General features: G+C 46.1%; 1 long non-coding RNA gene across 1 annotated transcript; it reads left to right on the plus strand.

Moving 5' to 3' along the window:
* The first annotated feature begins 1,634 nt into the window (after positions 1-1,634).
* On the plus strand, positions 1,635-3,875 carry LOC117050933. The gene is made up of 3 exons (XR_004427140.1): positions 1,635-1,804; positions 2,137-2,170; positions 3,843-3,875. It is a non-coding gene; the product is annotated as an uncharacterized LOC117050933 (long non-coding RNA).
* Positions 3,876-6,583: the final 2,708 nt, after the last annotated feature.

The following is a 6,583-nucleotide window of genomic DNA, read 5'->3' on the forward strand; positions in this document are numbered from 1 at the left end:
AATCTTTGATCGATTGGTGTCTTACTATATCTGCCCTCTAAGAGAGCAGAGGGGAGGGCCTTAAAACGAGTCCTGGAAAATGCCCAGAGATGTTTAGTGTTATCTAGTAACTTAAGATAATTTGCTGGATGAAGCCACTGTGTGTCATAGTAAATTGTGGAGAGTCGATTAAAATCATTTTGTAACACAATGTCACTGATTCTTTCTTTAATTATGCTCTTGGCCCTTCCCATTTCCAAACTTAGAAGGTACTCTGGAGATAGACCCTTCCCTGGAGAATTTGCTTGACACTTCCTACCCGCAAACTTTGTTTCAGGTGTCATCTTCTTGTGCAGTTTGGTTCTCGTTGCTACGTGGTCGGCCTTTTTTGTTCCTCATTCCGAAATCATCCTTAGGAGCACTGCCAGGGCACAGCAAGTGCTGGGAATCAGAAGTTCCTGGGTCCCGTCCCTTGGCAATTGTTGATGGGAACAGCACATGACTCTGATGCTCCAAAGCTTGCACTAGCTGCCCATTTGCTACCAGGCCAGGTTCCCAAAATAGGAACTTAAGAAGCAGCCTTACACTGAGTCAAACCATTGATTCATCTAGCTAAATACTTTCTGCACTGACTGGCAGCACCTCTCCACAGTTTCAGCCAAGATTTTTTTCCCAGCCCTACCTGGAGATGCCGGGGATTGAACCTGGGACCTTCTAGATTCAAAGCAGATACTTTTACCACTGAGCTACTGTTGCCCCAGCCACTCTGGGTGCCTTCCAACATGCAGTGGTGCCCCGCTAGACGAAAATAATTCGTTCTGCGGAAATATTCGTCTAGCGGGTTTTTCGTCTAGCGAATCGGCAATGACAGCCGCGCTTTCGCTAGACGAAAAAAAAAGACGAAAAATTTTCGTCTTGCGAGGCAGCCCCATAGACAAATTCGTCTTGCGGGGCAGTCTCCCGCTAGATGAATGCTTTCGTCTAGTGAGTTTTTCGTCTTGCGAGGCATTCGTCTAGCAGGGCACCACTGTATATAAAAACATAATAGAACATTAAACGTTTAAAAACTTCCCTATACAAGGCTGCCTTCAGATGGCTTCTAAAGGTTGTATAGTTACTTATTTCCTTGGCTCAGGGATGGCATAACACCATACCCTACAACATTTCTTGAGTGAAAATAGGGACATCCTGCCACACCCTCCAACATTTCTCTGATGAAAACAGGGACGTCCTAAGGAAAAGCAGGACCTTCCAGGATCAAATCAGAAACCGGGACAACTTCTGTAAATCTGGGACTGTCCTTGGAAAATAGGGACACTTGGAGTTTGTGAACCTCATGCCATCCCCATCACCCCCAGGAACTCACTCTCAGCTCAAGAAATACCCCATACTAGAAGATAAACTTGTGTTTGTTTCTGCTTCTGCCATAAACCCATCAAAACGCTTCAACCGGAACACCTCATGTTCCAGTTTCAAGAGATTGTGTCGTCCCTGGGGCAGTTGCGTTTTCACTAACCGCTTTGCATGGACGCCTGCCCCCACCTTCCGTTGACATTTGACCTTGTGGGTGGAGCATGGGGAGCCATCTGAATACAGAAGCTCTTCTCTGCACCTCTGGAAGTTATTATGAAGAAACACAAGATGGATGGTGTCAACAGGATAAGGCTTCCTGGTCACCAAATGTCAACAGGGCAACAATGCAGCTGAACAGGAAATGCGAAAGGTCAGGTTACGCATGGCAGTGGGTTCCAGGTGCTCATAAAACCATCGTTCCCCAGGAGTGAACACACACTGTCTCCACAAGATGAAGGTCTTCCAGAGCATGGTAAGAATTTCCCCCTCATTTCCTAAACCCAAAGCAGCATGTTTCCTTTCCACTTTTAAGCATTAGTATTGTGTCGAGATGGACAATTATGTTCAACATTGACCATCCATAGTAAGAGGAGTGAAAGAGAAGGCAAGCAAAATATCAAAGATAAAGCCGGCTTTTGGGGGGTGGGGAGCAGGGAATTGTCCCATTTTTTTTCCTTCTGTCGTGATACCTTAACTCAACATCCATTGGTCAGAATGAGAGGTCCACTTCCTGGAAAATTCAGCAGATCTCTCCTTCCATCTACGCTGTGTTAATTCTTCTTCTTATCTGTTGTCTCCCTTCAGCTCCTTGGGGTGCTCTTGGCTCTGTCCCTCACAGGTAAGTGCCCACATCCCCCTTGTGAGGTTTTGATCCAGCAATTGGGGAGGGAGCAGGTGTGCCTAGAGACACAGGAAGCTCCCTTATATTGGGTCAGACCACTGGTCCATGTAGCTCAGTGTTGTCTACACTAAGTGGCTGCTGCTCTCCAGGGTTTGAGACTGAAGTCTCTCCCAGCCCTACCTGCAGGTCCTGAGGATTGAATATGGGAACATAAGATGCTCTACCATTGACCTGCAGCCCTTGATCTAATGCATAGCAAGGCTAGACCACAAAAATATTAGGCTAGGCCAAAAATATGCCTCAGCCTGCATGTTGAAAGGGGACTCTAATCACTCAGTCTTCATAACAGTGGATGACCATCCATTTATTAAAACAGAAACTTCAGGGGAAATGTAAAAGGTAAGGTAAAGGTAAAGGACCCCTGGACAATTAAGTCCAGTCAAAGGCGACTATGGGGTGCGGCGCTCATCTTGCTTTCAGGCTCAGGGAGCCGGCATTTGTTCACAGACAGCTTTCCAGGTCATGTAGCCAGCATGACTAAACCGCTTCTGGCGCAATGGAACACTGTGATGGAAACCAGAGCGCACGGAAACGCCATTTACCTTCCCGCCACAGCGATACCTATTTATCTACTTGCACTGGCATGCTTTCGAAGTGCTAGGTTGGCAGGAGCAGGGACAGAGCAATGGGAGCTCACCCCATCACACGGATTCGAACTACCAACCTTCTGTTCGGCGAGCCCATGAGTCTCAGTGGTTTAGACCACAGTGCCACCCGCGTCCCTCTTGGAAATGTACCTCTGGTTCGACTATAAGATAAATGTCCAAGTTCTGGGAGGAACTATTTGTTGACTGATTTTATTATTATTATTATTGCAAATTTATTAAGGAATGTGTGAAGTGGGGAGGAAGGGGGACAGGATAAAAACAAAATGGTCAGCTCTCACACACACACACCCAGGAGCTAAGTTCTGAGCCCAGATGTGTGCCTGGGACAATCCACCAGAAATGTTTTTGAGGGGAAGACAATGAGGTGCAGTGGTGGTGGGCTGAAGCCAGGGAGACCCCACCTCAAATCTCGATTGAGCCATTCATAGTCTTCACTAAGAGACCCTGGACCACTTAACAGCTCTCTGCCCATGAGTGCTGCCACTTAGGCAATACTGGGTGAGACAGGCCATCTTGGTATTAAAAAGAGAAGGAGGAGTAGGAGAAGAAGAAGGACAGGGAAAGTTTTTTTCCTCCCACTGCAAATATATTATTATTATTATTACCCATACTTCCTCCTAGGAGCTCAAAGTGGCATCCATGGTCCTCCCTCCCACCCAATTTTATCTTCATGCCAACCCATGAGATAGGTTAGGCTGAGAGGCTGTGGCTAACCTAAGGTCACCTTGTGAGCTTCATGGGCAAGTGGCAATTTGAACCCTGGCCTCCTGGGTATTTCCCTTCATCCATCAAGGGGGTAAAGGGTTAAAGACCAGCCTTTCAATTCCACCTCCAATGTCAGAGTCTGTCTCAACAGCCCCATCTCCCCACCTGCAGTTTACTTCAGAAAAGCCCTCGATGCAATGACTAGTTGTGCACATGGAGTCTCATCTAGCTAAGCCCCAGGTTTCTGCATCACTTCTAGTCTAAACCGGTGGTGACCTGCTGCTTCTTTTCTTTAGGTGCTCAGGAGGTTAAACAGCCCCCTGCAAAAGGTCAGTAATTTCCCTTTTCTCTTTTTGTTTCTTGGCTACAGACACAGAAACACAAACCAGATACTGTAGTTCAAACTCCTCTTGTATTGGGGAATTGGAGCTTTAGACATCCGGGGTGGGGTGGGGTGGGGTGGATGGACATGATCCGCTCTGGCCTGTGGTTTTTCAGAGGCGCCTCTGGTTGGTGGGCTGGTGGGTGGGTTCATTTCTTTCTTTGCTATTTTATTTTCAATATTTACGAATAACCCCCCCCCAAAAAAAAACCTTTCTGGTCTATGGTTAAAAATATATATTATTCTACCTTTAAATGATAATTCTAATTTGTAAATTTTAAAAAAATGTATTATTACTTATATTAACAGGATATTGGTATTTTATTGTAATGTGCATTTTATATTTTATGTAATCTGCTTAGAGGTTTCGATAATTAAGCCTATATATATATAGGCTTAATTATTGAAACCTCTAAGCAGATTATATAAAATGCACATTACCAATAAAATCTCTCTCTCTCTCTCTCTCTCTCACACACACACACACACACACAAGTTAGCTTAAAACTTTTCAAAATAAAAGATGCTGGTTAAAAATATTTTTTATTTTGAAAATTATGCAGGTTTAAAAATTATGCATTATATATTACATATTGAAACTCATGTCTGGGTAGACTTTAATTAAATATGTGTCCATTGGGAGGAAAGGAGAAAGGACAGATGAAAGCCTCTGCCTGCATTTCTGTGCCCCCTGACCTGCCACAAACTCCATGTTTAATTAGGGTTTCAATCTCTGATTAAACATGCAGTTCCCCAGCCATCCATCCCTCCTTTTGACAGTGCTGGATCCTGCCGGGTGGACTCAACCCACTGTGCCTCAACCCACTCTCAGGAAATTCCAAATGATTTGGGATCTGGGGTTTGTTGCGAACCAAGTGCCTGGTACTAGTAGGAAGAGCCCTGCTCGATCCCATCTAGTCCAGCATCCTGTTCTCACAGTGGCCAAACGGATGCCTATGGGAAGTCCACAAGCAGGACCAGAGTGAGGCCGTAACTGCCCCCGCTTGTGATTCCAGGCAGCTGATATTCCAACGCATATACAGTCTCCAACAGTGGATGTAGAATCTCCTCATCATGTGGGAATGAGAGAAAGCACGGGTGATTTAATTTGAGAGCTGCCCAAGCCATTAAGTCATTTACAATCGATAACATGCCGCTGTAATTTTGTGAGCTCTCTGGCAAAAACAGCTGAGTATATAGCTCTGATGCAAGAGGTTGGACGAGGTGACCCTTGGGGAGCCTTTCTATGGGCATAACCGGGGGGGGGGGACAGGGGGGGCAGCTGTCCCCCATCAACACAAATCAATACAAATCTGAGGTTCTGCCCCTCAACAAAAGCCTACCATTCTAACAAAAACCTGCCCCCCCCAAAAAAAAATCCTGGTTATACCCATGGCCCCTTGCAACTCTACAATTCTATGATTCTATATTGCAGCATTAAAATAAATGCTGTGACTTTCCAGCATTCTTATTTCTTTGGAAGGAAGACCAAAAGCACCTGACCTGCTTCCTTTGAAAGTCAGTTTTTCTTTTTTCTCTCTCTCTCTCTCTCCCCGCCCCCCCCAAACTTCTTTTGCAGAATGCAAAACCCGTTGGTTTGACCGCGACAATCCTTCCGGGACTGGGGACTACGAACTCCTGTCCCAGTTCTGGGACGAAAATCCCGACATCATCTGCCCCCAGCCGCTTGCAATTGAGGTCCAGACAGTGGATGGGATTCCGGCATCTAAGACTGGGCAGAAGTTTTCTGTGTGAGATTCCATGTCCCCTATTCTATGGGTTCCTTAGCCGGGTTCTTATCTTTGAATTTCTGCCTCTTGCAGCTGCCTTTCCTTGGCCCATCCCTGACACCCTGTTCTCTCCTGTGTTCCCAACAGGAATGATGCCGCCAGTGGCTTTGCTTGTATCAACGCCCAGCAAGGAAAGGGAAAGTCATGCCTTGACTATCAAGTGCGTTTCACTTGCCCCGATTCCTACTGTCCTACTGGTGAGAATTTCCACAGTTCTGTTACCAATACCATAATTACTTGAAAGGACTGCCGTGTATTTATTTAGGAATCTGATTCAAGGTGGATATTGGGGGCCTGTGCACACTCATAATAGATTGCTATGAGTTTTTTGGGGAGAGTCAGTCTGGATGGTGCCCCAAGTCTCTTCCAATTATTGGGATCCTGCACCTGTGGGAATAGAATGTATACTGGCAAGTTTGCCAAACTGGTTCCTATCTCAAGGTAATGGCTTTGGCTGACTAGTTATGTATCACAATTTAGCATACCCAAAGAAGTTGCTCTGTGGCATGAAACAAATGGGGGGGGGCTTCCCCGCCCCCACCCCCTGACCTGGCTGGCACTTAGGAGAATGAAAGCCAGAGTTGTTGTGTGAGAGAGTGACAAACCTCAGCCCTGGGTGCTGGAGGCTGGAGGACACACAGAGATATGACTTGCTCAGTGCTGGGCTTTGGGGCTCCCCTTGAAACCTAATAGGAACTCAAGTTCTGATGGGTTGTTAGTGCTATGAGCCCTTCCATCCAATGCTCAGGATGTATACATGTGTAAATAAAACGTATATCCTAGAGACACCCCAGTCTCCACTGACCTTCGTTTCAAGGAGACCAAACCCCAGGTAAGTGCTGGAACCCACATGGAGATTGGGGTA

The sequence above is a fragment of the Lacerta agilis genome, chromosome 8, assembly GCF_009819535.1.
Source record: "Lacerta agilis isolate rLacAgi1 chromosome 8, rLacAgi1.pri, whole genome shotgun sequence".
In the NCBI taxonomy this organism is placed as follows: domain Eukaryota; kingdom Metazoa; phylum Chordata; class Lepidosauria; order Squamata; family Lacertidae; genus Lacerta; species Lacerta agilis.